Consider the following 6000-nt stretch of genomic DNA (forward strand, 5'->3'; position numbering starts at 1 on the left):
GAAAGAAACAAACAAACAAGAAAGGAAAGAAGGAAGAAAGAAACAAACAACCAAGGAAGGAAAGAAAGAAACAAACAAGAAACGAAGGAATGAAACAAACAGACAAACAAGAAAGGAAGGAAGAAAAGAAATATATCAGTGTGGTATTAAAGAAAAATGCAAGTAAATCTTGCAGCACTCGTGAGCTCCGACGCACTCATTTAGGTCTGATTTCAAATGGTACCCACCGTTAGACCAAGATCCTGAGGGATCCAAACATTGTCTGCTTCGCACAATAAAGGTGTGTGTCGGTCCTCACAAGTGCTGGGAGTTTTCTGCTTGCATTTATCATAGACCCCGCTGCTCAGCACCTCCACTAATTAGGGTGTGTGTGTGTGTTTTTTTTGATAGGTGGTATTAAAGAAACCATAAAAAGTAAGTGACTCAAATAAACCTTACAACCCCCCTGACATATTGCACACACACACTCAAACACACAGAAGCACAAGGAAGCAATGAAATCCTTAATTTGGGATCTTCGAGATTGATGTCACATGTGTTTATGGGAGGAACAAAGGTTTAGGGAATTCTAAATTAACACACACTGTCTTATCTAAGTCAAGCTAACGTCTCAACAGATGACATTGATATTGAACTTGAGGCTTTTTTTTTTTTGAACACACATGCACACACTCGCCTCAAATAGGCTAGTTGATCTTTTGCTTTCAAAAAAAAAAAGCATGGAACTGGGTTGCTTTGAAGTGGTGCTCTGGCTTCACCAAGTTCTACCAAAGTAGGTCCGCTGAAAATGCATTTTAGGGAGCGTTAAAATCAAAAGGCTGACATCACAGAAGTGCTCTCACTCCTATTGGTCCATGACCTTCTGCTACATCCTAAAGGAGGCTGATGCAGCAGCAATCTCTCACACTTAGCTCTGCAGGTGCGCTAATGTGTAATTTTTGTGTTGCCCTTGCGCTGCATGCGTGAATTTAATCTGACCGTCTTCATATTGTATAAAGCAGAGATGTCCGGTCCTGTTTTTATTTCAACCGTGATTTGGCACACACGATTCTACCAATCAGCAGCTGAACAATATCTGTAGCTGTTGAATGACGCGTGCTTTGTTAGGGCTGGAATGAAAACTTACCGTACGGTAGATCTCCAGGAACAGGGTTGGGCAGCTTTGGTATGTAGGCATTTATGTACATGTTATGTGTTTGTTTAATTGTCTTTCTGGGCGGATGACTTCACGGTCTGCACCTTGTACTCAAGAGTTACCACATGCTGTACCAAACACAAATGCCAGCAGCCCTTGCTGTGTTGCAATAAAGGTATCTTGTATCATCTGGTGTCATGTGAATAGACATTCCGATCCCAGCGAAGTTACCATGGTGATGCACATCCGTCTGAAGGTGGAAGTGGTCACATTCTCCTTCATCACTGAACTTCATGTCTTCTCACAATGTTTAAATGTGTGGGCCAGTGTGGGTGTAGCCCAGCACTATGACGCCTCATTCAACAAATTATCTACGCAGCCCCATTACAACAGTGAATTCAGCTGATTAAATAATCATGGTCTTAATCAAGACCCTGACAAGTAGAATGAAGTGTCTTGGTGCTGGGCAAAAACAAAAACTTGCACCTATGTCAGTCCTTTTCAGATTACAAAGCAAATGTAAACACCGTTGGTTTAAAGCATGGAATAGTTTGCCACGTATTGATTTGTGTACCCTTTTGTACTGTGACTCATTTGTAGTTAAGTTGTGTTTAATGAATGGTAGGCATCCCAAATAAAAAGCCAGACGTATTAGTATTATTTTGGATAAGGGAAAACGAGCAGCCGGAATGGGGATGGGGATATTGGCCTCTTGTGTGAATTGCGCGTGAAAAGTCATGTTCCAGAATGTTCCTGGGCTTTGTGAAAGGGAATCCACCGGAGCGCAGTTCAGCTCAGTTCTCTCCAGTTCAGTCCAAAGGGAATGTATAAGCTACCTCTGCAGGAAAATCCCCTTGTACACACAAGCCACCCAAGCCCTTCAGTACTGTACCAGCTGAGCAACCCCCCCCCCCCCCCCAACTGCCCTGAATGAACAGCTGCTCCTTTGGCCCCATAATCTGATGAGTAAGAGGGGTAGGTGGGGACTGTCCCATTATGGGGGATGGGGGATGGGGGGTGGGGGGGTGGGGGGGGGAGTGGGAATGGGGGGCACATGCCACCCTTAATAACACTTCTGTGCAGCTGTGTGGACACTGGGAGGAAGTTTTTTAAATCCCTTCACATTTCCTGAATGGCACTAGCCTGAACCCCAGATCTGCCAAATTAAAAAAAAAAAGATAAATTAAAAATAATAGTAATAAAAATGTACAACTTCCTACTCGCAGAATTTCCAGTCCATACAATGTGTTCCTGGGGATAACCAGAACTGACTGCGGATAATCAGAACTAACAGGAGCATTTGTCATTACTGTATACACGATTTCTGACATGTCTCTAGCTGATCCAGGATCAGCTAACAGCAGGGGTCACTGGTGGAGCCAGAACTTCTGATGATGTCCATTACTGATCCCAGACCAGCCAAAAGAATGTCTCGCTACTGTACCAAGGACAGCTATTATGTTCCCACTGATCCCAGACCAGCCAAAAGAATGTCTTGCTACTGTACCAAGGGCAGCTATTATGTTCCCAGTTGATAACATGCATCCTTGTTGTATCCAGAACTGTTGATAATGTTCCGACTGATCCTAGACCTGTCTAAGGGGGTTCTCCTCTGTTGTTGGATCAGTGCCAGAGCAAATGGTGTGCTCAAAGTCACTTTCAATTTCCAGCACGCTTCCATGCGAACCCGAAAGCTTGCCGTCGGCTGCTAACGTTAGAAATTCTCGCAAGCAAATTTGACGACATATTTAATTTGTCAGCAGTCATCATGGGGTGGGGGGTGGGGGGGGGGGGGGGTTTCCTCTCCCCCCCTGCCCTTTCCTTAGAGAGCGTGTGCAAAAATAGATAACCTCATTATGTTTCCCTGGGGAAATTTGTTTTCGTAACCCACAGAAGTCACGTAGTAACCCTACATAATATGCAATATTAAAGGCTTTTCTTAAAGCCTTACATATAGTGATAATGTGTAATGAAGGCTGATACTGAATTGCTCTGGCGTGAAAACAACGTGTGGACCCTGTCAATTTAATGATCTCAATACAGATTGGATTTCAGGGTATTAAATCAGTAAGGTCCACATGTCTATATTATTGAGGGTATAAAACAGGGAGGATGTCAAAAAAAGAGTATAAACCCCAAAAAGACAACCTAAATTCAATTTTGGAACTAACACAGGTACTGGCAGCCCCTCCCTATATCCGAGCAGGTAGTCCAATCACCAGCTCAAGAAAATAATGCAAAATCATAAAGAATGGACAAGAGCCAAATCTCACCAGGGGGGAGAGAAGACCAAAAAAAAAAAAAAGTAAGAAACCTCACCGATGTTTCTCCACACTGATTGGCTCTCTTCCGGCTCCAGGATTTCCCAGGGACATTCCTCTCAGCTGCTGCAGCTGAGTTTCATCCCTTTTGAAGAGTGTTTTTCGGAATGTTTTTTTTTCTTTCACAATTTTCTAAATTCAGTGTTCTAGAACTGCATTGTGACTGCTACATCAGCATTAGAATGCTCGGTTAAGAGCATTCCAATCGGATATTTGTGATCTCACACCTTAAAGGGTTAAGTAGGGCTTTGATTGTGATTGAGTGTTCAGGTGTGCTATACAGAACACCTGCAATACTGCAGGTTACCAGTGGATGGAGCCAATGATGAACCAGGTGCCCCCTCCACCACCACTCCCCTGCTTTTGCCACTATACTGTATAGCTCAGGGGTGGTCAGTTCCGGTCCTGGAGATCTAGTATACATGCCGGTTTTTTGTTTAAACCAATTGCCTTGGCTAAATGAGCTGTAAATGGCTGCATACACCAACACTGGTTCACTCATAGATTAGATCACTGTAAAACATTTTATATAGGGCACAAGACCAGTCTTCAGGTGTCATTCAAGCACGTATCAAGAAATGTAGAAAAAATGTCAGATGGCGCAAATGTGAGGCCTAGTCAACCCTTTGAAGAGTAGATTTTTTAAAAATGTTTTTTTTTTTTTTCAGAATTCTAAGTCAGTGTTCTAGAACGCCATTGCTTTCAATTACCAATAGTGACTGTACCATCAGCATTAGAATGTCAGAATGTTAGAATGTTAGAATGTTGGCATGAAAACCAGAGAGAGATACAGCCCGCCTTGCCCACCACCGGTATTGAGAACGTGTGATAAGACAGCTCGATGTTAATTCACACATTTTTACTAAAATTATAGAGAGTGTTGCTGCTTCTAAGTAGGATTCTTGTGCTTATGAGTGCTAATAGTTTCCCCCAAAAATCGGCCGCTCCACAGTTTCGGCCACAGTCCACAGACACTTCAGCAACGCAGGACAGCCCCCTGTTTCAGTGAGCTCGACGAGCTCCTGCTCATCCTCCCGGGCCCGTAAAAGCACCTGGCCGCGTTCTCGTGGAGAGAGGGGATTAATCTCGAGGTCGTCTCTCTCGCTCTCAGAGTGGTACGCCGCCACTTAGCATAAACAAACCCTTGTGCATTCCGAAGGCCGGGGAAGAACGGGCGAAGCTAAAAAGCCTGGCTAGCCCCTCGGTCACCATGTCATCAGTGCGCTTCTGTCATTACAACAACAAAAAAAAAGGCAAATAAGTGCTCCATATATAAGATATTATTTGCAAATAAATAATCCAACAGATGGGGAGCTTTTCCTTAAGATATCTGAAGGTCACAGAGATCTGTCGCCATGGAGATGTCACTGAGTGTGGCATAGCATGAAGAAATGGTGCAGTGTTTAGGCATGAAGGACCTTCATTAAGGATGTGTGAATAAAGTGCGCTGAGTGGAAAACAGGAAGACAGCCAGAGATGGTAAAGAGTATCCGGTAGTGGTCGACGCACAAAATGGAAGTGTGCCTTGATTTGTAAATTTGTTGATTGAACACAACAATGTGCATTTTTGGAAAATACGTTTTTAAGTTGTACATTTACAGTAATTTTAATTTAAGAGTACCTTTACCTTCCATAAGTAAATTTTACATATGCTTTCTCAAAAAAAAATGTTATCCTCGGAAAATTTTTTAATGTAAATGCAAATGTGCGTTAACAAGTATTATCCCGACTTGAAAGAAACTAAGTCTTTTTGGAGGGCACAGATATAGTCCTACTGCAGGTCCCCACTTTGTTAGGTAGGTGTGGTTCAGGTCCCCACTTGGCTAATTTTGTAAAAATTAAAAATAAAATAAAAAAACACTAAAAGTGAAATCACAGTGAATAGTAGGGTCAATGATTTTTTTCTGTGTTTTGTTTTGAACAAAATGTGTAGAAACTATGGTCCCCACTTCAAAGGTATAGAGTTATAGTCCCCTCTTAGCAATATAGATGTGCGTGTGTGTGTGTGTGTGTGTGTGTGTACATGTATGTGTGTATCTCTAAAGGCTAACTTTAGCCTTTCCTGTTCTCTTTCCAGATAACCACACAGTTATCTGGTGGCAATGGAACATCTGACTGAACATTAGATTAAATTGTATATCTATTTTGTCCGGGTGTGCACAAGCTGAAGTTCAGAGGGCAGTCCTTGGCACTGTTTCTTTCAATGAGAGCTGTAAATGTTAGTTACTCCAGTGCTGATTTCTTACCCAGCCACTGTCTACCATTCACACCACAGTGTCCTGCCAGCCCCAATCCACCCACCCCCCCCCCCCAAAAAAAAAATAACCCATTAAAAAACAGCATCAGATTTCCAGCTAACAGGCCATCATGGCAACCCCTGCTATCACCACAACAAACATGAGTCTGAGTGTGTGGGTGTGGGTGGGGGGGGGGGGGGGGGGGGGGTGTAGTCGAGGTTTCAGCTCACTCCGAAATGTCAAAGGTCATGACTGGCATATGTGATGTAAGGATAACACACAGCTGCTGCTGGCATAAGGGAGGATC

Source organism: Anguilla anguilla, chromosome 9, assembly GCF_013347855.1.
Source record: "Anguilla anguilla isolate fAngAng1 chromosome 9, fAngAng1.pri, whole genome shotgun sequence".
Classification (NCBI taxonomy): domain Eukaryota; kingdom Metazoa; phylum Chordata; class Actinopteri; order Anguilliformes; family Anguillidae; genus Anguilla; species Anguilla anguilla.